Source organism: Triturus cristatus, chromosome 2_2, assembly GCF_964204655.1.
Source record: "Triturus cristatus chromosome 2_2, aTriCri1.1, whole genome shotgun sequence".
In the NCBI taxonomy this organism is placed as follows: Eukaryota; Metazoa; Chordata; class Amphibia; order Caudata; family Salamandridae; genus Triturus; species Triturus cristatus.
In genome coordinates, this window is record NC_140582.1 from 354,495,326 (window position 1) to 354,520,727 (window position 25,402).

General features: G+C 45.5%; 1 protein-coding gene across 2 annotated transcripts in view; it reads left to right on the top strand.

The window, feature by feature from the left end:
* The first annotated feature begins 5,020 nt into the window (after positions 1-5,020).
* The window catches only part of BDH2 (3-hydroxybutyrate dehydrogenase 2), a 147,970-nt gene continuing 127,588 nt past the window's right edge, over positions 5,021-25,402 (top strand). Inside the window, exon 1 of one of the 2 annotated variants that reach the window (XM_085641423.1) lies at positions 5,021-5,129. The gene's annotated coding sequence lies outside the window, so the exon portion shown is untranslated. The remainder of the gene's footprint in view (positions 5,130-25,402) is intronic. The other variant, XM_085641424.1, reaches the window with a different exon arrangement.

Consider the following 25,402-nt stretch of genomic DNA (forward strand, 5'->3'; position numbering starts at 1 on the left):
ACCATAGGTTTCACACATGTTATAGTTAGCGGAAATTTTACTGATAAAAAACCAATGAAATTCCCCCGTTATAGTTACTGCAGGCAACTATAACTCACGCGACCGCAATCCTCTGCTGATGCTAATACTGTATTTAGACACTTATTTGCCCATGTCTTCTTCCATACATTTTTAGCTATACATATATTACAAATATTTTTTTTCATAAAGACACATATGTCATCAGCAGAAGATTGCGGTCGCGTGAGTTATAGTTGCCTGCAGTAACTATAACGGGGGAATTTCATTGGTTTTTTATCAGTAAAATTTCCGCTAACTATAACATGTGTGAAACCTATGGTTTTTTCAGTGAATTTGCAAGGTTTTTTAAATGCTAATTCCTAACTATAACGTGTGTGAAACCTATGGTTTTTTCAGTGAATTTGTACGGTTTTTTAAATGCTAAGTTACTTTACGCCATTCGTGGCGTGCGCGCCCACTTAACGCAGTGCGCACATGGAGGACATATGATGCACTTCGTTTTGAAAGGTAATATTTTAATTTTTCGTATATTTTATAAGCCATGCACAAATGGTGCCCTTCGGGCACCATTTGCACACGGGGTGGAGAGAGTGTAGATAATTTTTTTTTTTTTTTAAATTTTAGTTTTTTTCAGCAGCGATAAGCAATGCACATTTGGTGGCCTTCGGCCACTAATTGCACACGGGGTGCAGAGAGTGTGGATGATGTTTTTTTTTTTAATTATTTTTTACCGTACGCGTACGGTAAGCGTAATCGGTGAAATTACCGAAAAAATACAAATTCCGTTTTTGGCCTTGGAGGATCTTTGGGGACTCCATCAACATGCCTATGTGTGTGGGAGCTGTCTAAACAGCCCCTTTACATGTTTTTGGGCTTAAAATTTTACAAATCGCTCTCAGTGCGAGAGAGAAAATGGCGGCCGCAGCTTCCTGGTTTCAGCCGATTCGAATGTTTACTAAGATCTAAGAGCCAATCAGAATCGCGCTCGCGCACGCCACCGTACGCGTACGGTAAGCGTACCGTAAGCGCACCGTAAGCTGGCTCAGATATATATATTGATTTAAAGGCTATTTTCTCAGAATCTACTGAACAGATTTACACCAAACCTACAAAAGGCACTTCCTTGACCTGAGGACTACCTCTCTGCCAAATTTCTAGTAATTCTGTTCAGCCGTTCGGGCTGTAGCCCTGTCTAAAGGTCCTATGGAAAAATGCATGGGAAAAACGCGTTTTGGGACCCCCCTTTTATCTCAGCCCCCGCTTGACGAATCCCCCCGAGACTTTCAGGGTAGGAGCGGAGCGTAGCGCCCCACCTATTTTGAAAAATTCGCGAGGATTCGTCAACCGGCGCAAAAGTTATTCAAAATAGAATGTTGCGGATTTCCTATGGAAACGTGGTCTTAACTATAACTACCTACTGGCGACCGCCAGTAGGTAATATATATATATATATATATATATATATATATATATATATATATATATATATATATATATATATATATATATATGTGGCGCCGGTTGACGAATCTTCGCAAAATTTTCCAAACTAGTGGCTCGCTCCGGTCAGCTACTGTCTTGAAAGTTTCGGGGTGATTCGTCAAGCGGGGGCCGAGGAAAAGGGGGTCCCAAAATGCGTTTTCCCCATGTTATTTTCCATAGGTAACTTTAGACAAAGCTATAGCCTGAACTGCTGTTCGGAATTACACCAAATTTGGCAAAAAGGTAGGTCTTGGTTAAGAAAGATCCCTTTTTGTTAAATGGTGTAAATCCGTTCAGTAGTTCCTGAGAAATTAGAAAAAGAAAACGTTTTGCTATCTAGGGACGCAGTGGATTCGTGAACCCTCCCGAGCACGAGCTTCACTCTGATTGGCTGCCAACACTCGAAAAACCAGGAAGTGTTGGCAGCCATCTTGTGACTCAGTAGAACCGAGTCACAAGAAAACAGTAAAGAAAAAGGTTAAAAAACAAGAAAAGGGGGCAGGGTAGAAACACCCTGACCCCCTAGGCCTGCTCAGGGGGTCCCACAGGGGCCCCCAGGGCCAAAAAAAGCATTTTGTTTTAATAATTTCAGCGGAAATCGCATTGGGGTTGTGAATCCCACCAAAATTATAAAAACAAAAATGAAGCGCAGGTGGGCCAGGTCCCGGGGGCACTCGCAAATTAATTAGTGGGGGCCCGCTGGGGCCCCCCACTGCCCCAGGGACTGCCACCTCCCCGGGGCTTATTTGATTTTATGCGGGGGCACTGCCACCTCCCCGGGGCTGTAAAAAAAAGCATGTGGGAGTCCCAATCCCCCTACCCTGCCCCGAGGACCGCCACCACCCCAGGGCTTAGAAAATAAACCGTGGAGGCACGCGGCCCCCCCGGGGCTCAGTTTTGAAAAAAAAAGATGTGTGGGGGGGCTCGAGCCGCCTCACAAGCCCCAGGGACCACCACCTCCCCGGGGCACTTTGTATTTAAATACGGGGGTCCGTTACGGACCCTCGTGCCCGGTGACCATCACCTCCCCGGGGCTTTGCTAATGTTGGGAGGGGGCCCCCCTCCTGGGGCCCTTGATGGGCCTGGGGATCGCCACCCTCCAGGGCCGGCTCCTGCAGTATCCTGTAGTGCCCTCCCCCAGGACACTGCTGTTTGCTATGGCAGGGCGGCAGCCGTGCGGCTCCCGCCCTGTCATAGCAAACTCTGCTTTGCTTCATTAAAGCGAGAGCGGGGAAACCTGCTCTCGCTTCAATGAAGCAACGCAGGATTGCTTTTCCAAAAGGGGAGCTGCATGTCAGCAGCTCCCCTTGTGGAAAAGCAATGTTGGCTCCTGCAGGACGCGGGGAGCCGGTGGGACTGTCGGGGCATTGGGGCTCCCCCCACGGTCCCCAACGGAAAGGGCCGGCCCCGGGTGATGGGGTCCCCATGGCCAGAAGTTGCCCCTGGAGGGAGCCCAAGCGCCCCACCCGATTAAAATAAATTTTAAAAAATTAAATAAATAAATAAAGAGACACAGCCCAGGGGGATGGGTCCCCGGGGCCAATAATGGCCTCAGGAGGGGGGCCACGCCGCCCCCCTCCTTTTAAAAATGTATTAATCATGTGGCCATGCCCTGGGGGATGGGGTCCCTGGGGCCGAAATTGGCCCCGGGAGGAGTGCCATGCGGCCCCTTTCCCGATTTTTTTTTTTCTCGAAAGAGGTTTCAGGCCCTGGAGCCCCAAAAAGTAAAAAACAAGGGGGCCACACAGCCCCCCTAGTAAAAAAAACCAGAATCTCGCCGATCTCGCCAGAGACCACGCCCCCTTTCTCCACCACTGTGCAAACGCGCCCCCCTGGCGCGTTGTTAGTTGGGGAATTAATTCCCCTTGAATACTGAGGGTCCATGGGGGCCAATATGCGCCACAGAGCTGCATTGCAGAGAGGTGGTCCGAGGCCAAGCCCATTTTTACACCTCTCTTCAATGCAGCTCTGTGGCGCCTACTGGAGGTACCTGGTGGGCTAGTTGGCCCTCAGGATTGAAGGGAACTTAATCCCCCAACTTACAACATGCTAGGGGGCACATTTGCACAGTGGTGCAGGGAGGGGGCAGGGCCTGATATGACAAGTGTGCAAACACGCCCCCTGGCGCATTGTAAATTGGGGGTTAAGTCCCCTTCAATCCTGAGGGTCCCTGGGGGCCAAGTAGCCCACCAGGTACCTACAGTAAGCGCCACAGAGCTTTTGAATCTATATATATATAGATATAAGAAAAATATAAGGTCCCAAAGGCAAGACCTATTGGCTATGCCAATGCTTGTTTGAGGGTAGGTAGTGAGTGGTCTCTTGGACCACTGCCTGCTCTTGAAAAATATTTATTCAATGATTCTCAAAGGAGATGAGGTTATTTGCAAATGGTTTACCACCAACTTTGAGTTGGTGGTTAAGTGCAAATGTTTTGCGACCACATGTCGGTCGCAAAACATTCACACATACCAATGTAAATAGGTATTTGGACGGGATGCTCTAAACACACCCCTTCCAAATTTCAATTTGCAAACCCAAATTGCGATTTGGTAACAGGTTACCAAATCGCAATTAGGGATTTGTACATTTGAAAATGCTTTTTTGCAATCGCAGACGGCCTTATTCTGCTAATCGGGCATTCTGCGACCACAAAAGGCTTTGGACATCTAGCCCTTAATCTCACCCTGCCTATAAACAAAATAACACAACCTTTTGTAATGTAACTGATACTCATGCGCTTCTTTACCTTTGGGTCGAGTTCCTGCTACATAAAAACTGCAGAAAAGAGCACAAAGAGGTAAAAATAAAGTCATAACATAGGGAAAGACAAATAGATACCCATTTCCTGACACATTTTTGCACAGTGAACCCAGGAAACCTGGATAAATCGCGACTTCCCTGCTTAAATCGTGTGATCTTAGGCAAATACTTCATTGCACCAAAACTCTGTTTCTTTATTTACGCATATGAAAGCTTTTTCAACTATGTGAGTTCAGAATACCAGGTGTACTAAAACCTATTATGCCTGATTTGATAGACTGTAACCTACAGTATTTACATGACATTTGTCTTGCATTTTAGTGCACTAATGGTCCATTTTTAAAAACTATAACTTCTCGCAAGTACTTCTCAGTGAAGTGCTGTACTGTGATTTATTAATGTCAAAACTTCCATATTAAGGAAATACACTTTCTTGAATTTTGATGCGGGTACATCATATTTTATGTGATGTCTGTTGGGTGCTTTACATTGCAACCATTTTTAGGACTCGCTGGTGCACGAGATCGAAGACTCGAACAAGAGCCTTTTCTCGGCTCGGCTCTGCCTGTAAATCTGTTGGCTCACCTACCTCAACACATGACAGTACTCTTTCCTTTGAAGCCCGGCCTATTTGCATTACCAGTGCTTGTTTTGTAATGTATGAAGGAAAGAAACATTTTCAGGATCACGCTAGATGGCAGCACTGATTTTTCCAAGCCTAATAACGTTCAAGCGTTGTTCTTTATCATGGCCACTCAAAGCTGAACTACAACTCCCAGCGCGCATAGGCTCACCACGTGATTTTTCTTCCGTTCAAAGGACAAGAAGCTGAGGTAGAAGTAGAAGAACATATTTTTCCGAAGGTGAGTTTTTAAATTTTCCTGGAATTCTCAATTATACTTTAGAGTATGCATTTGCACAGCGTACATCTTAGACACCATTAGTCTCCGGGCTTCGAATTCGGCTGATTGGAAACATGTTAGTTGCACAGTTGACAAGTAGCATTGTATGTTGTGAGACACCTGCGCCCAGTCCAGCAGCGGCTGCTTACCCAATGACTTTGTGTAATGGGATTTATGCGGGGTATAAGCAGGAGCGTAGTGCAGAACTGCCGAATGGTGCCCTTTCAGTACAAGGCTAAAGAATATATGTGAGATATTGGAATTTCGGGACCCCCCTTTAGATTCTGCAGAGGGATCATCATTTTGCATTACGCCACTGGGTAGTTGGGGTGGACGCAGCCCCCTAACTTTTATAGAGTGGACTCTTACCCTTAGCCTGTGGCCAAGGAATGCAGACAAGTGTTTGCTTTGTCACCTTGTGACTCACATTGGTCTGTATTTCATTCTCACTTCAAGTTTATTGCCCGTCACCTGTTTCTACCTCTCTTTTTCCCATCTGACCCTACAATATTTCCTATAATCGGCGTTCTCCAAACTGTGAGTCGAGATCTGATTGTCGGTGAGTTGCAAAAGTCCAGATGAACAAGTTACTTACCCTCCGTAACACCTTATCTGGTCAAAGCTGTATAAAATTGCAGATTTCTTACCTTAGAATATTCTCCAGGCGGCAGACTGGATCTAAACATTTTTAGCAGTTTCCCTACTCGCCAGTAGGTGGCATAATTTGGCTCTGTCTGCAGTTTCATCTGCGCTGGGAATGACGCGCCTGGTTCCTATACAGGTACCACCCTGGTGCGCTCACGTCTGTTACTTACACAACTCTCCCAGTTAGGAGCTCGGAGTCACGATGAGAACTGACTGCAGTGTGAAATACTAAAGCCAGGAGAAGGGTGTCCCTTACACTGCAATCTGCTCACAGAGCACAGAGTTTCGGAGGGCCGGTAAGGAATCTGCGACTAGAAAGAACCTCTATCAGATAAGGCGTTACCGAAGGTGAGTAACGTGTTCATCTGATGAAGATTTCAAGCCGCAGATTCCCTACCTTAGAATAGATACGCAAGCAATGCCTTCCAGTAGGGGCTGTCTGCGAAGCTAATTTACACAAGATAGTCCTGCAGGACCAAACGGGTTAAGTGCCCAAGCGCGGGCTGTGACTGGAACTGCTGTGGGAAGGGCTGGGCAGTGTCTGGAGTCTTATCTCCGGCACGCCCGAGTTTTTCACAGGTCTTTAAAGCCCATTTGCATATTTACATACCTTTGTAAACTGTTTAACAAGGCTTAATTTTTGTTTCTGGTTCCAGTACCCCTTGGGCCCCCACTATGCCTATTTCTTACATTTGGATTTTACTTTTACTGCAGTTGTGTGAGAATGCATTTTATGAAAAGAAATATAAAGTAGGGTTGCCAAATGAAAAATACCAGCCATTTGTTGTTTAACGAGCCTGCAAAGGCCTTGTCTTGATACTAAACAGGTTTATATATAAAATCCTATGTATTCATTTGTAATGTGACTTTTCTGTCTTTGTTCCTGTTGGAGAGTGGGTTATTGGTAGGGGCAAATGTAGGTCTGCCACTGGCAATAAGGCCACTAACACATGGTAGGACACAGCATAGGTCTTAGAAAATTATTCCTATGCTCAACCCTTGGTAACGTGGCTGCGAGCAGACAGGCTTAACTTCAAAGACAGGTATGTAAAGCATTTAAAAACACAATTTCAGTAAATAATTAAGACACAACACATAATAAAAATCCAACACCAATTTATAAAAAAAGAAAATATTTTTAACTTTAAAATGACACCAAAACGACAAAAATCCAATGTAGGGAACCAATAGATATTGTCAAAGATTTAATAAAGCATAACACTTAGAAGATTATAGCACCATATTGGGATACCTGCTCACGATAGACCGGACCAAAGTCAAAGTTTCAGGCCGGGTGCAATGGAGCCCTGAGCGGCTACAGCTCCCGGCAGGTCCCAGTCTCAGTTTCTACCTTCACACTTAGAAACTTTTCTGGAGGTTTTGTTCCCGAGGGTCCTCAAAGCTCCCAACCAGTCCGGATCTGGTGAGGGTTCGTCGGCTTAACTTGTGACGAGGTCCCGGTCAACTTCCCTGGAGTGGACTTAGAAAATATTTCAAGATTGCTTCAGCGGGACAACCCAGGAATCCAGGCCAACATGCGATGAAAGGCAGGCGAATATGGCTCTCGCGGTTGCTCCCGGTCACCTTTTCTACGAGCGGACTTAGAAACGTTTCTGGAGCTTTTTCTCGCGGGGTCTCTCGATGCTCCTCATGTAGCCGGATCCGGTGAGGGCTCGCCGGCTTCAGATTTCTTCTAGTCCCGGTCAATCTCTGGAAGTTGGACCCATGGAGCTTTTAGCGGGACGAACCTAGATGGTTTGGCCGGCTCGCGGTTGAAGGCAGGTAACCTGGCTGACCAGGTTGAGTCGGTCCCTCTATGGAGCTTTTTTTCAAAGTTGCTCCAAAGTTCTCCAAACTTCTTGAAATTCTTCCTGAAGTTTCTCAAGGGGCCCCAAAGTGTCTCAAACCTACTCCAAGGGTCTGGAAGCTCCAAGATGGTCCTTGAAAGTTGAGGATGTCAGTTCCCACAATCCACTGGTACAAAACCCTTACAAATCCACTGATTGTTCTCCAAGGTGTAGATTTAGTTGGTAATGTTCCAGTTGAGCTCTTTTAACCTGTAGCTTTCAGGAAGTCCACTCTTTAGTTCTTTTTCAGCAAAATAATCGACAAGGCTGTAGTTTCAGATGGTGCAGTTTTCAGAGGTCAGGCCTTAGAAATCTTTGCACAGCAAAACTTCTCAGCAGGGCACTTCTTACTTCAGTAAGTTTCAAGCAGCAGATCTGGAGGGCTCTGCCCCTCTCAGATACTTATTCCAAGTTCTCTGGGTCATGCAGGAGGTCACTTCTGTCCAATGGGAGCAGGGTAACTCCTCAAAGTTATGACCACATCCTGTAGAGTGTGGCATTATTTTGTCCCAGAGTTCATCAAATCTTCCAAATCCATAATGGCTGATTTTCCAGCAAGGAGGTAAGAGCTGGCTAAACACCCCCCCTAGCCTAGGATGGCTTATTTCCATAGATTCTCCCTCTACCATGCGCACATACCTTCCCTAATGCTCGGTCTGGTGGGGGTCAAAAGTGTAAAGTGGAAACTGACACTGTGGCCATCCCTCTGCCTTTGAAGACCATGGTTTACGACTCCTCCCCCTGGCCTGGCATTCCTATGGAACAGCACACTGCCCTCCAAGCAGAGCTGGTTAACCCAAGGGGCTCTTTATTACCTCTTCAAGGCAGCCTGGGTAATCCATTTAACCCTGACCAACCAGGGCAGACCACTGGAAGGCTGGATTTGGACTTACAAACAAGAAAGTCTTATAACTTCTTGTATGTACACTTTAGGAGAAATTCAACAATATGATTTTGTTGGATTAGTTAATACCATTCTGGAAATTCTTTGAATGGCATTTCTATCCCTCTCCTATCAAGAGTTATTAATCAATAACTTTCTACCATGTTAACCTATGTAACTGGGGATTTGCAATGGGGAAAATGACTTGGGCATTTTTCCAGCACCAGGACTTAACAAAAACATATTTTATAAGTACTTGCCTTATATCTACAGGAACCCCACCCCATGTGCAACTAGGGGAGACTTTAGGGGTTCTGAATCTGTAGAAATATTGCAGATTCTCCCTCTACCGTGCTCCTAGCATCAAAGTCACATTTGAGAAGCACTTTACCACAATGTGGGGAGTGAAATGTGAAATTTCACTTTACCCAGGCATATAAAAACTCATTTTATAAGGGTGTACCTTATAAATACCTGACCCCCCACCCCTGTGATACCTATGGGAGACCCTGGGGGTCCCTAATATGCCAAAACATTGTAGGTTATCCATTTTAAGTGCCCCAAACACCAAAGTCAAGTTTGGGCACAATTTACTTTTTAAAAGCAGCCCTGGCACCCAGGGCTGCTTTTAAACTGACCTCAGGCTACAGCAGTGCACACATGCAAGTGCAAAAAGAGCTGTTGGCCTTTAAATTGCCATGCCCCAGGGTACTAGGGACTTTTAGGTAGTTTCAATCCCCCTGCCGTATTATGTATTAGGGGCTCACAGGGTAGGTCATGCCAATCACAGTGGTACCCCACCAACCATTATGTACCCTAGTGTATGTAGGTGTTTTAACTGTATTATAATGTGTTTCTTTCAGCATAGCACTGGCCCTGGGCCTGGATAGGCAGAGCACAGAGTCAGTCAGAGTCAGTTACCACCAGCATCAGTCAGCCAAAAGGTGGGGGGTGCCCAGGGCACAGGATGACTTTGCAACAGTTCCCTTTAATTATCAGTCATGGATCAGTTAGGCAGCCCTAGAACACAATTGAAAATGCTTTCTATTTCTATTTGCTGTTTTTTGTAATGTCTGGGACATTAATATAATGAGCTGTAAACCCTGATCACAAGACTGGAAGTTTGTTGCAGGATGAGCACATTTATTTATGTCCTCCACCCTCGATCCCTGAACGGGGCCCGACTGGGAATACAAACCGGCCTTGGCAATTGAGTCTGACCAGCTGCGGAGGACAGGGATGGGGGGAAAACACTGCAGCTGCTTTTGGTACATGTGGTCGCTATTGCAGCACTTCTGAAAAAACGGCCCCTGTACCAAAAACGTCAACCACCGGTTCAAAACCGGCCCCCACGCTCCCGGCTCACCAAGAAAACACCTGGTTCCCGCTACGGCCAGTCCAGTCATGTCCCTGAATAATGCCATAATAGCAATAGTTTATAACTGACCTCAATAACATGCTGAGTTACTTCAAGTGTCTGGGACTGCACCCTGCATTCAGACAACTCACTCCTCATTTTTGCCCTTCACTTTCAAACTCACCCTGAACTCGCAGTGATCGCAATGCACTCACACTGATCACCATGTACTCATGTCATTCAGGAAGAAATCAAATTGGCAACCAGGCAAAAGAACTGAAAGACCGGGCGCTCAATGACCATATAGGGCAATGTAACAATACAACACCAGTATTAGTTTGTGCTCGAAGGGGAGAGTGGTCGACTGCCAATTCAACCTCAGTTGATCCCCGCCACAGGAGGAATACAGTGATACAATAATTCACCCTGAGCACTCAAGATGAGTAATGTTCTGTCCAACAGAAATGCAAAAAAGTCTTATATAATTTCTTTAGTTCCAATTCTTTAGTCGGGTATTCTGTGTCCGATACTCAGCAGTATAATGTTAACAAAACACAGCTTGATGTTGAGGTACAGTAGAATAATTCGCAGCCAAAATGTGTTTTGTCGTGTTGTAGCACACATATGACTTCTTCAGGGCCGTAAACACAAAGTAAAAGCAGTTACCATCACTGTTCTTATATGAAGGCAAATTGTGCCCAAACACCCATGTGTCATGCCTTCAAGATTTCCATAGCCAAATGTTAGCTTGGAAAGTGAGTCCGCACAGTTTCAGCAGAACCATCAATATTGTCCACTAGAGAATAGAATTAGATGAGATATCAAAATCAGTGTCCCTATATATTATCCCGAAAGTTGTGAGGAATAAAAGTAGAAGAGCAAAATTCAAGTCTCAACACCTGTGTATAAGAGAGGCCAGTAATATGGAAAAGTATGAAGATAAGAATCCATAGTAGAAAACCCTTAATGTTCAAGAGTTCATCACCTGATTCCGTTGCCAGCTTAATTCTCATTCCACTCGGGATAATACGCCGTTACAATAAAATAAGATCCTGTAATTACAGATACAACCAGTTAAGTATCGGACGCAGAATACCCGAATAAAGAATTGGAACTAAAGAAATTATATAAGACTTTTTTGCATTTCTGTTGGACAGAACATTACTCATCTTGAGTGCTCATGGGTGAATTATTATATCAGTCATGCCATTCACACTGCACTTACGCCACTCGCCATGAACTCACACCATTCTCCCTCCGCTTACCCTGCGGCACATGAGCACACCACTCACTATGCACTCACAGTGATCACTCTGCACTCAAAATGCACTTGCGCTGTTCACCCTGTACCTCACCCTACAGTCACACGAGCACCCTACTCACCCTGCACTCATGGGACACTTCACTCACCTGTCCCCCTCACTGCTCACTCTGCAATCTCACTCAAACAAGTACATCACTAACCATACATTCATTCGTCCCACTCAGTACTTACATCCGCACCCAAATTCATATGGTCACCTCACTCAGAGAATGCAAACATAAAGAAAATTAGAACAAGATTTAGATCCCTCTGGGGCATGATGACTGGCCTAGGGGGGAACGTGCTGCAAGCCTTTAAGAAACTTAGCCACAACAGGTGACTTGAATACAGAAGGTTGGTCCTGCAACTGCAAAAATGCCGAAATGGCTTATAGATAACCTTTAACTGTGCCCAGAGCAAAGCCTTGCTTTTCCAACGCTAGAGCAAACAGAAAAAACCTTAGAGAGAGGTGCAGAAAGAGGGTCGATGTTTTTAGAACAGCACCATGTCACAAACGTATCCAAAAACAGACATATACTGGGTTGGAGGGATGCTTGTCTGTCAGAATAACATCACAGACATCTGGAGGAAGGTCGAAAGCTGTCAGCTTTCACCATTCAGTCTCCACTCATGAAGATGAAGGGTGCCCAGGTTCGTGTGCAAAACCATCCCCTGTTGCTACGACAGAAGTTCCTCTTGAAGAGGCAGCCTGATCTGGGGACGAAGGTCATTCTCAACAGCTGAGTATGCCAGACTCTCCGTGCCCAATCCAGAGCCACAAAAATAACTTGGGCCCAGTTGTTCCAGATCTTCTTGAGAACTCTGGGCAGGAGTGGAATAGGTGGAAAGGCGTACTGAAGGACAAAGCTCCACTCAAGACGAAAAGCGTTTCAGATCAGGAGTCGCCTTGGAAACTCGAGAGTGCAAAACTGTTGAAATTGCGTGTTCTCGGCAATGGCAAACAGATCTAGCCAAAGCTCTCCCCACTGCTGAAAGTGGCTTTGCACCACCTGTAGGTGGAGACGTCATTTGTGATTCACTAGCCAACTTTGGCTGAGTTTATCAAAAACCATGATAAAGGCTAAAACATTGGTATCATGGACATAATAGAGGCTAAAACATTGGTATCATGGCCTGAATACCCTGGACTCGCATCTCAGGAGGGTATACCCGAAACTGCACTGTGTCCAGAAGAGCTCCGATGAAAAGGAGCATCTGAGAGGGAGAACGGCAAATGGCTCGCCATAGTCTGAATGTTGGAGACAACTGCCTGGTCTAAGCCCACCTTCAACTCCCAACTGTCATAGTAGGAAAAGGCTGAAACCCCTGACCTCTGCAGATGAGCTGCAACCACCACCGTCACTTCCGTGAACACACGAGGGAAGATGGTAGGGCCAAAGGGGAGCACAGGAAACTGATAGTTTTGTTGGCCCACTGTGAACTGCAGGTAATGTCTGTGAGTGGGCAGGATGGGGATGTGGAAATATATGTCCTTCAAGTCCAACGTACCCATCAAGTCTCTTGGGTCCAGGACAGACAGAACTTGTGTGAGCATTTGGTATTTCTCCTTTTTCAGGAAGAGACTGAGAAGGCTCAGGTCTAGGTTAGGACTACGACCTCTGTCCTTCTTTGGAACCAGAAAGTAGCAGGAATAGCAACCACAACCTATTTCTGATGTCAGCATCCCCTCTATGGCTATGGACATTCAGCACTACTTGATGGAGCAGGGAGAGGTGATCCTCTGTCAGCAAGACGTAAGTATTTGGCATCGGTGGAGAGGTAGTTCCAAAGGGGAGGGGAATAGCCCCTTTGGACGATTTGCAAAACCTGACGGTCTGATGTTACTGACCGCCAGTGGTGAAGGTGATGGCGTATCCATAAGCAAGGCTTAGACATCCCCTGAAAAGTCAGTGGTTCTCACCCAGGTGTGGCTCCACAAGGCCACCGATGATGAAGTCGCTCCACCCAGCGAATTGGTCATTTCCAGTCCACATTGTATGGTGAACTTTGCTGCATCTCCCCCGTCAGCAGTAGTTTGGTAGAGTATGGATTGAGAATCCTTTGAGGCAATAGGCAGCCCTTGCGCGACCGAATCCGATATCATTCGCCAGTCCAAGACTGGCGGAAGAGAGCATTCTCTTGCCAAAAGCATCCAGCCTTTTGGTTTCCTTATTTGATGGAGTGTTAGGGAACGCATGAGGTTGACTCTAGATGTAAAGGAATAAATCACCAAGCTCTCCGGGGTTGGGTGCTGTGTAAGGAAACAGGTCCACAGGAATGAGGCGTTGGCTGCAGGCAGTTGTCCTATACACAGGAGCCCCTATGCAGGGCTTGTACTAGGCATGGAGTAGTACTTGGTAAGGGCTTCAAGGTTTGGAAGGGGTGCTCCCGGCTCAAGCACCTCTGTCAAGATAGTCTTGACTGCCGCTGAGCATACCTGAAGGTCCAAGACCTCAGCGGCCCTACTCACCAACATAGCGAAAAGGCTCCCTCCTCCATAGCCTTGGTAGGAGGAAATACCAAGCAAGTGTCAGGTTTGGTGTCTAACCCACTGGCCTCCACCAGTTCCTCATACCAGTTGTCCTCATTCTCATCTAGAGGATGCTTCTATCCATAGGGGTCTTCAGACCCCTCACATTTTCTGCCTCACCAGGCCTGTCAAAGGCAAAAGGAACTGGCTTTGATCCAGAGAACATGATCCCGGTAAGCGCCAGAACTGGCGTCGGGCGACGTGCATCCAGCTCCATGTTGGAATTGGGAATGATGATGGGGATAGCACCGCCATTGGGCGTTGGCAGTGTTGGAGCGAATGTCAAGGAATGTCTTGATTTAGCCGGCGGCTCCACTCTAGATCCAACATGGGATCCATGGGGTGCAACTGGCGTAGAGGGTTGAACCTACCGGACGAAGATCCAGCTGGAGCCTCTATTAAGCCTGTGAGGCCCCAAAACTCTCCAGAGAGGCCTGGCCACCCGAATATGAGGTATATGGCCTCATAAAATTCTTTAAGCTCCAGCTCCAGGTAAGTCAGGAAAGCGCGGACCGAACCCTGACCCAGGCTCTGTCGAAGCATAGTAATCACCTGCTGCTCCCTTTCCCACAGTTCAAACAAAGAGGGATGGCATGCAAACTCACTCCACCCCCATCCTCTCACTCAATGTCTGTCCGTGATCTCAGGCACCAATCCAGGCATTCCACGTGGCAAGTTGTCCACAAAGGATGAAAAATTCCAGTGCCTGGAAAGGCCTTTGTTGCGACAAAGATAGGAACACCTGTCCTAGGACATGTGTTTACGCAGGATGCCGACTCCCATGGGATCCCCCTTCATGTTCTCAGTCTTTAGGAATGTAGGATCTCTGTGGCATAGTTGGCCCCACTTTTTGTCTGGTGTCAGTGTATTCAGACTGTAGTAAACTGGAATCCTGCTAACCAGGACCCCAATGTCAGGGCTCTTTCCCCTAAATTGACTGATAAGTACTTTGTACACCCCACAATTGGCATACTGGTGTGCCCCTGTAAGTCCCTTGTATATGGTACTAAGGTACCCAGGGTTACACCAGGGGTCTCCCATGGACTGCAGCATATATTATGCCACCCATGGGAGCCCATGCAGACTGTGTCTGCAGGTCTGCTATCGCAGCCTTCGTGAAATGGTGCAAACACCTTTTACCCCAGATATAAGGTTTACCTTAAATCTTCGTCACTGAACTTAAGACCTATAAGTCACCCTTAAGATAGGCCCTTCAGCCTAAGGGCTGGGTGCATGGTCCTAAGTGTGAGGGTAACCCCGCACAAGCAGGGGAACCCCTAAAAACCACAGACTCCAATCTCTGGGCTTTGTAAGTTTGGAAAAGCCATTTTAAGGTATGTAGTGGACACTGGCAAACTAGAGATGTCCACCTACATAATAGTTTCACGGAACCACGTCATGTTTGGTATCAAACATGTTGCAATCATGCAACCTAACTGATTTCAGTGTTAGTTGCATGATACCATGTACTGGGGAGCTCCTTGGAGGACTTTTGGTGGCCTCCTTGCATAAACCAGGTACTCCAATGCAGGAGCCCTTGGCTCCTGCTCTGGTGCGAAACTACATAAAGGACAAGGTTGCCGCTTGATTCTGCCATCTTGAAAGCAAGATAAACAGAGGCCTCTGGGAGCATCCTGCTGATCAGTCCACTAGAGTAGCATCCCTGACCTCCCCAGATAGATGGGTCATCGCAGAAGATGTCCGACCTCCTTCCCGAGTTACTTGAGGGCTCCCCAGGGGGTGGGACCTGAGATTTGTCTGGATAAGGATTCCACTGCAAAACTCGTCTTCAGGATCCTCCACAAGACTCTTCTGCTGCTGCACACTAGACTCTGATATTGGGCTGGGCTGGACTCAAGACGACTGCTTCTGGTAGGAAGGCTCCTACTGTAACCTTGTCTCTGTGCTTTACAACCATCCTGCAACTTCGTTGGCTGTGCATCCTCCAGAGTCAAAAGGACTTAGGACATCTAGAAGGAATCTCCCTTGGCGTGAGTCACTCGCCTGCAGCTTCAGGCACCTAACGACCGGCTCATGGATCCTGCTTGACCACAGACTCTTCAAGGTTCTACAACACAGATGGTGGTTTGGGGACTCTCCCGAGGCCTGACCTTTCTTCTGTGCAATTTGGAAGACTGCAATCCACTGTGGAGCTGCTAGAACTGAACCCCTGTGCACCACGTCTGTTTGCCGTGACCAAGGCTTGTTGGCTCTCCAGTCCGGAAGTCTCCAAGCGTCAAGAAGCCCCAGCCTCAAACATTTTCCTGCAGCAAAAGCAATGTCCTCCCTGCATCTCCTGCGACGTTGGCCTCCATCTTCGTAGTCCTTCTGAGGCCTGCAAGGGGGGTCATGTAGATGTTGAACAGTGTGGGGCTGAGGGATGATCCTTGTGATTCACCGCATATGAAGTCTTTGGTGATGTGGTGAAGTGAGGAAGTTGGATGCTCTGTGTGTATCCTGTAAGGAAGGAGGCGATACAGTTGAGGGCAGATTGCTGTATGCCTATGTTGTAGAGTCTGTTGATGAGGTTGTTGTGGGAGACTGTGTCGGACGTAGCGGAGAGGTCGAGGAGGATCAGTACCACAGTCTCTCCACGGTCGAGGAGTGTTTTGATGTCATCTGTGGCAAAAATCTGCGCGGTCTCAGTGCTGTGGTTGGCAGGGAATCATGATTGGGAGGCGTCCAGTAGGTGGTTTTGTTCCAGGAAATCAGTGATCTGCTGGTTGATGGCTTTCTAGAGTAGTTTGGCCAGGTAGGGAGCAGGGAGATCGGGCGGTAACGTTTTAGATCGTTTGGGCCGGTGGAGGGTTTCTTTAGGAGGGGTCTGACGTCTGCGTGTTTCCATCTGTCCGGAAAGGCTTCTGTGGAGACAGAGGTATTTAGGATGCTGGTGAGTTACATGCTGATTGTGTTCATTACAAGGTTGTAGAGGTGGTGGAGGAAGGGGTCAGAGGGTGCCTGGAGTAGATGGAAGACATGAGGGTTGAGGTGGTCAGGGCGGTGAGCAGTGACCAGGCGGTAATGGTTTAGCTGGTATTCATTGTTGGGTTGAGATCTTCAGGGTTGAGAGTGGCGGGTTGGCTATTGAAATTGTTGCAGAAGTTGGTGATCTTGCTGTAAAAGTAGCACGAAAGGGTGTCTCAGAGTTCTTGGGAGGCGTGGACGGTGTTCTCTAAGGCTGTCATATTGGAGAATTCTTCAACTATTTTGAAGAGTTCCTTTGTGTGGTTGGCTGCGGAGTCGATGCGGGTGGTGATGGCTGCTTTCTTGGCTTCTTAGATGTGCTGGTGATAGATGCTGAGGGGTAGTTTTGTGAGCTGCTCTGTCAGTGGGGTTCGTAGTGGCACGCCATTGTTTCTCCAGTTGGTGGCAGTCACGCTTTGTGTTTCTGATTTCTGGGGTGTACCAGCTGGCATGTTGGAGGTCTTGTTGGATTTTGTAGGTTTTAGTGGGGCAACGCTGTCCGTGATCCAGGCAGTGAAGTTTTGGACAGCCTGGTCGAGGTCTGTTGAGGCCTTGGGTTAGGAGGTGGTGAGGGGTTGCGACCACTGAACTTTGGTGACCTTTCTACAGCTGCGGTGGGAGTAAATCTGTTGCTTGGTGATGGTCTGCTGGGTTTCTGTGATAGTGAAGTGTATGATGGTGTGGTCGGTCCAGGTGAGTTCTGTGGTGTGGTTGAATTTGATTCTGTCACTGTCTAGGTGTATCATCTTGTAGTAGCCTTTGAGAGACGTAGTGATTATGTCAAGGTTTGAGAGGGGTTGAAACACGTTTTGATGATGAAGGCAACATCTGTGCAGAGGGTGGTGATGGTGTCCCAGATTTCTGTGGCATGTCTATAGAGTGAGCGGGCTATGAGCAGGATACAATGGAACAGTTGCGGGGTGTTCTTGGTCTTGTGGGCAGGAGTGGTGCCGGATCTTTCGAAGGTTGTATAGCAGGAGAAGTGGCAGTGTCAGCAGGTGAAGGGTCCTTTGGTGGATCGTGGGAAGAAGGAGACGCAGCTGTTGTCTCGGCTTCCGGGGTCGAGGAGCTCCTTGGTGGTGTACTGTCTGGGTCCTGGTAATGGGTGTTGTCCCACCGACAGCGTCCAAGTTGCGCATGTCCGCTGCGTAGCCATGCGACGGCCACCATAGTGGTCGAGGTGGTGGCTTTGGAGGTCCTGGGTGTCGGGGAGGGGTCAGGAACAGGCAGCGCAGGTCGGGGACAGCAGGCAGTGCATGGGCAGAGGGACCACTGGCAGCGCAGGGGAGGGATAGCAGGGGTAGCAGGCAACGCAGGGGCAGGAACGGTAGGCAGCACAGGGGCAGAGTTACATATGGTAGCGCACGGTCAGAGACTTTAGGCAGCGTAGAGGCAGCAGGCAGTGCAGGGACAGCAAGCAGCGCAGGGGACACAGTACCTTAAGCTGGGGGTCCTGCAATGTGGAGTGGGCGCACTCAAAAGAGAGGCTGGCGGCTGAGAAATGGCAGAAAAACTGAGTCGATCCTATTCTCAGTAGCGGAGGCTGCTGGGAGATCAGGTCTGCTGGTGGAGGGTCAGGGTATTTCCATGATGTTGGAGCGGCCGTCCTCTGAAAAGGGGCTGGCGGCCGAGAAATGGTGATAAAACAGAGGCCGTCCTGCTCCCAGTAGCGGAGGCTGCTGGGGGATGTGTTCTGCTGGTGTAGGGTCAGAGTAGCCCCCCTATGATTAAATGTTTAGAAATGCATGAATTTTGATTTTAATTGTAGACTCGCATATTGTTTAAAACATTCACAACTTTGCATTGAGACATCAAATTAAAGTATGTGTATCTTTGATTTACATATGAATACACACATTGTATACATATATTTACACACTTAAAAGTAAAGTATCTCAGCTTTGGCTGCAAAGTAGTATAATTTCTTTTACACAAGGGATATTATAGGGATGTCCTTGCATGTGATTTAATTATATATGCATCTTAACCACCCGCCTGCTAATTTTTTTTAGAACTTTTCCCCTGGATTTATGGGCCCATACAATAATAAAAACAATACTACAAGTGCTATAATGCAGCATGCCATTGACTAAGAAGTCAGGATGGGTTTAATGGGTTCCACGTGGCATAATGTTGCGCCTTGGTAACTTTGTTTTAGTTAGAAGACCTGTCTGCCAATAGTGCCTACTTCAGTGATATGTTGCAGATTTCCATAATTTACCGGCAAGTATTAGACTAAAGAATACTGACAAAATGATTTGAGGATTTCACAACCACTGTGTGGTTCTGTACAGTAAGAGACTATAATACATGGGATTCTATATTTTGTCTCTAAATTCTTTAAAATCTGTGACTTGCGGCGCACACAGTTGCTGATTATTAAGAAAATACGTCAAAACTCTATTATAAGTTATTACAGTCGAGTACTGACTTCACAACGCCTGCTGCAAAAGCCAGCAGCCCAGGTTAAAGGCATTTCAGGTCACGGTGCTTAATAGAAGCAGCTATTTAAAGCAATAAAAACGGAACGTTGCTTTTCTTTTTTTATCTTTTAATAGCTTACAATGACAAGCAGAGAGAGTGTTGTTTTGCAGTCCTTAGAGAAAACCTAGAACCTTTCTGCATCTTTCTACAAATTCCGAACTACTGCAGCATTTTAGTTATTTTTAAACTGTCATGTATTAAACTATTTCTATTATCTGTGTGCAACAAATATCTAACAGGTTTTTGATGTGTTCAATTTTGCACTAGAGTGTTTATTTTAATTCTTGGTGTTTGCAAACATGCTCACTCTTTCATATGAAAGAGCTATGCACCAAGTTTTTAAGAGGTTTGTGGGAAAAGTGATGGTGTGACCATGGATTCTATGGGATAAAGTATCCCTGGCATAAATTATAAGGATATTACAAGTCACCTTGGAGTTGCACAATCACGTTCCTCTATATGAGCATGGAACTCCGCAGTGACTTGCAGTATCATTATAATGTAGGGCAGGTGGTACTCTTTATCCCTTAAAATTATAGTGAGTGCTACAGCTAGAACGTTCTGGAGGCTATCTGCTGTGCCAAATAGCAACCAGTGTCTATATGTTGAACAGTGTGTTGCAAGAGCTCCCAGTGCTTGAATAGTATAGTTTTCTCTCAGCCCTCTAGGTGTACAGCTTGTTGATTTTCGTTCAATATCAGATAGAAAACAAAGGAACAACATATTGGTGCACTCACACTGAAATGGTTAGAATATTCTTGTATGATATTTGCTAAAAATCAGGTTTTGCACCTTTCTCAGGATTGCTCTCAAACTATTGTCCAGATTACTTACCCGTAATTAATTATTCAGATTTCCCCTTATTCACCGTAGTCCTTACATGAGACCACACCTCCTTCAAGACATCCTTTAACGCATTACAAATGGGAAAGGATCTTATTTCCTCATATAAAAGGGTTCAACCCCCAACAGAAATTGTGCCACAACTAAATACACCCAATGCCGAAGCTGCAACAGGAGGGAGGGAGTATGGCCTGAAACAAGGAAGGGAATATTTACCATTACCACCTTATTTTACTTCCTTGTCCCTGTCTTTACCCAAGCCCAAACAGGAGTTTTGGGCAGACATAAATAGAGCTCCAGTTTTGACCAAAAATATACAATACCCTGGTGAATTTTAATGATACATAACGTAAATACCAATTTTGGGACAGCAACAGCAGTCCAAACCCAGTCCTAAAAATCTGATTAGAGACTTTGCAGATTCCTTACCTTAGAATTATCCCCAGGTGTCAAACTGGATCCTGAAATTTTTCTTGAGTTGTGCCCCTGCTCACTGTTAGGTGGCGTTGTTCGGCTCCATGTGATGTCTTCATCCGCTCCAGAAGTGACATGCACCATGCCTATATAGGTGCCACCTCAGCACGCTGACGTCCGTTCTTTACTTTCCATGCTAGTCTACCACATAGTCACTTTTTGACTAGCCTTTTTTCATCTTTTTTCAAAGTCTTTTTGAGAGTATCTTCTCCTGGTGTGGCAGGGATATGATCTCAGAAGGCTAGCTTCAAGCCCTGGGACTGAGATGAGGAAGCGTCTCCATTCGCCACTTGGCTCTGTGGTTTAGCCACCACCTGGGCCAGCATCACACCTCACTGAGTTTCCATGAGCAGCAGCGACTCCACCACTCAACTCCAGGAGATTTTTGAGGCCATGCGTAGGAGGCTGGCTTAGTATATGGTGCACACTTATTTAAGTGAAGCTCCCGCATGGTGATTTTGGTGGTCTTTGATAACCTTTGAAAGCTCTCAAAGTGGTAAAGCAGCCTTCTGTCTTATCTTGAAGGAGTGTGAAGTAAGTAATAGTAGTAATAACACTGAAGTCTTCTGAGGATGAATAGTAGATTTATTGTAAGAGCGCAGATAAAGCATGCACCGCTCCAGCTGACCAGACACCAACTGACTCGTCTAGAATGCAGCTATGATTCGAAGCAGGTACTTACAACACAATAAGAATTCCAACAAGAGAATAGGAACGGATGCAAAGGAAGGGCTAATACAAGAGGGGAAGATCAGTGAATACATTTAGGATAGTAAATATTTACCACGCAACATCTTCCCTTAGAATTACAATTGAAACTACAATATACCCAAGTACCCGTCTGACACATTAACATAAATAATCATTCAAATACGCAGGAGGTCTGCGAGATCTTGCAACTCTAGTTCCTTCAGATTGATAAGAAGTATAACTATTACCACCTTGACTCTGCATATCACTGAGGTTAGGAGCATCACCACCACCTTGCTCCCTATGACGAACAACATCAGGAGAAGAGTTAGAAAACTCCGGGGTAGATAGCAAGTAACTACTGCTGGGTTGAACAACTTTAATTGACTTATTGGAAACACTGGAAGATGTGGACCTACAATAAAGTGCTACCCTGCGAAGATTCCACTTCTCACCATTGTCAAGTACAACATAGTGTGGAAAAATCTTCTTGACCAAATGTGGACCTCTAAATTTTGAAAGACCTTTGGTCACTCTACCTGATTCAACTTTAACCAAGTCACCTACAGAAATTCTTTTGGAGGCATAACCACCTGATTGAGAATTAATTTTTTTAATTTGACAATCTTTAATCCAGGAGGGTGCAAGCTTAGTGCCTGGACGTCTGCCACGCATGAGTTCAAAAGGAGATTTACAATCTTCTTTATGAACAGTGGTCCGGTAGGCCCACACCATATCCTTGAACATCTCACTGGCAAACCCTCCCGAAGCACATGTCATTTGAATAATTCCTTTAACAACTCTATTAGCCCTTTCACACACACCATTAGCTTGTGGGTTGTAAAGAGAAGTACGGTGGTGACTCACTCCACACCTAGATAAGAATAATCGCATTTTGTGAGAAGTAAGCTGAGTGCCATTGTCCGTGATTAATACTGAAGGGTAATCCTCATTAAGAAATATGCCTTTAAGAAATTGTATGGTGCAATCAGTGGTTATGTCTTTGACAAATTCCACTGCCAACCATTTGGAATACACATCAACAATAACTATGGCGAAACGTTGACAAACTGGTAATTCATCCATCGGACCAATGAAATCAAGGCAAACACTATGCCACGGTAAATCTGGAGTGACAATGTGGTTCTGTAACGTACTAGAGCCAACTTTGAGTCTCTTCTCACTATCTCTACAAACAGGGCAATTTTCAACCCAGGATGCTACTTGAGCATCCATGGCTGGCCACAAAAAATCTGCTTTGAGTCTACGTTGTGTGAGAGTTTGTCCTAAATGCCCTTCATGAGATAATTGCATAAGTTTCTGCCTTAAATTACGTGGAGGAATATACCTGTCACCCCTCATCAAAATACTATCACCACATGTTGATAATTCATCAAAAACCTTAAGAAATGGTCGTACTAGGGGTTGGACACAGCTTTCTCGCCTAGAACCTAATTTGACTAGCTTAATGACATTAGTAAGGACTACATCTTTTTCCATCGCATCAAACCATTCATCCTTGGTAAAAGTACCATCCCTTAGAGCTACTACATCATGAATAATGGCAACAGCACCATCAGAATGCACATCCGCAAACTCATTTGTAGTGTTCTCTGCTCTGATTGGGAGACTTGAGAGACAATCAGCTTGTATATTACGCCACCCTTGAATGTAAGAGATGTCATACTGATATTCTTGGAGTCTGGAAGCTAATCTTGCCAGTCTTGGTGATCCTTTCCCAGCCCCACCTGGCAACAATACCTTTAACAAGGGTTTGTGATCAGTTTTAAGTTGGAATTTTGTACCCCACAAGTATGTTCTGAAGTATTGTACTCCCCAGGCAGCAGCTAATGCTTCTTTTTCTATTACTGAGTAGTTCAACTCAGAAGAAGAGAGAGTGCGTGAAGCAAAGGCGATGGGTCTTCTCACCTTCATGGTACTTTTGCAATGCTCGTATGCATGTGGCATTAGCATCAACCATCAAAACAGAAGTGCGCCTGATGTCAAAAGGAGTCAAAACTTTAGCCTCACACAATTCTTTTTTTATCAAATTGAAACATTCAGTGTGGTTATCATCCCAACAAAATGTCGCCCCTTTTTTAAGCAACAATCTCATAGTCAAAGTTTTATCTGAGAAGTTCTTCACAAATTTAGAATAAAACTCTATAAGCCCCATGAATGACCGAAGTTGTTCTTTGTCTGTAGGACATGGAGCTAGATTTATGGCTTCTAAGAGATTCTTCTTTGGTTTGACTCCCTGAGCTGAAATCTCATAGCCTAAATACTCTATTTGTTGAACAAGAAAACAGCATTTCTCTTTACGTAGAGTCAAACCAGCTTCATCTATTCTTTGGAAAACGTTTTTGAGCACAATATTGTGTTCTGATATGGTATCTCGAACACAACTATATCATCTTGAAAGATTCCTTTAAAGATTTCTGTGACCAATACGTTGAAAAACACTCGCAGCGGAGATTAAACCAAAAGGGAGTCTCGTGAACTGAAACGTGCCCTCTGTGGTTATGAATGCTGTTAAATGCTTTGAATCATCATGGAGGCGGATTTGATGATATGCACTTTTCAAATCTAATTTCGTGAAGAACTTCGCCCCTTGTAAAGTAGAGACTAACTCTCCTATGTTGGGAAGAGGAAAAGTGTCTGCCACCACATACTTATTTAGAGATCTTAAGTCCACACAGAACCGAATTTTGCCATCCGCCTTCTGCGTGATAACAACCGGAGACACCCATGAAGAGGCCTCAACAGGTTCAATGACACCACCCTGTAACATTTCTTCAATTACTTTTTTAACCTCATCTTTGACTGATAATGGAATTCTTCTTACTTTGTGTTGTACTGGGATGGTGCCTGTCTTTATGACAATCTTATGGACATACCCTTTTAATTCTCCTAATTCATCTCTAAACACACTTCTGGCATCATACAGTATGTCGCTAAGAGTGTGGTCATCTACTACCATTACTTGGTTGGGTGCTCTTGGATTTACTATTATATGCAGATCATATTGATGGATCCACCCAAGGATTGGTGGTCCATCTATGGCAACATATATCTTCCCTTTAATTGACCTGTCTTTGAAGTGGATATCTGCATCAAAGTACTCTATCAAATCTATACTCTCACCTTGGTACCCAGTTGGAGAGATATCACTCTCCTTTAAGACTGTGTCACCCCCCTCATCTTTGAATAAGGACTCGGGAATGATAGTGTGTCTTGAACCGGTGTCTACCATCAGGGTTACTGTGCGACCATTTACCAAAAACTCTGCCTTGGGTCTTTTTTCCCTTTTTTCATTGCAACTATTAATATCACAATCATCCACGCTCAAAATCTTGTCCTTTTCTCATCTCATTTCTATGGGTTTATCTTCAATAACAGACACATTAGTGTTACCACCTTTACTCCTGCACATTCTTGAGAAGTGACCTAACCTCCCGCACTTGAGACATTCTTTATTGTTTGCAAAACAAAATTTTGCATCCGAGTTATGAGTATTACTACCACATCTTGAACAAAATCTGGTGTTGGGATATTTCACAAAATTACTTTTCTTTAGAGAGTTTTTTCCTTTAGACTTTACTATACCAACAGCTTCTTCATTCCCAGACTCACACTCATTCTTTGTCTTCTCGGACACGACCGACACTGAAACTTGTTGAGAACTATATTTCTCTAATTCCCTCATGCATTTTTCTGACTCTTCTACAACCTTGGCTAAGTCAATTGCTAGTTTCAGTGATGGATTCTTAGCCGCCCACAATCGCTCTTGAATTTTCCTATTGTTGCACTGTACAATTAGCTGATCGCGTATCAACTCATCGCTCATTGAACCAAAATTGCATCTGACAGATAATTCTCTAAGGCGTGCTACAAAATCATCAATTGATTCTTCAGAGCGCTGTTTATGTGTGTAGAATTTATATCTATTCATGACAAGATCCTATTCTTCGCCGAACCTTACTTCTAGTCTTGTTATTGCTTCCTTGTACTCATTTGGAATAGGCTGACCACTGGCCTGCAGCGCTTGGGGAAGATACGGAAATTCGCGTTGACCTTCTTTACCCAAAGCACTTAATAATAACGCTTTTTTACATTTAGCAGAAAAATCCTGTCCATCCACGGCGTCTAAGTAGTTGTCGAACATGAGTATCCAGTTTTCCCACGAGATTGACGGTGTACCTGGTTCACTGACA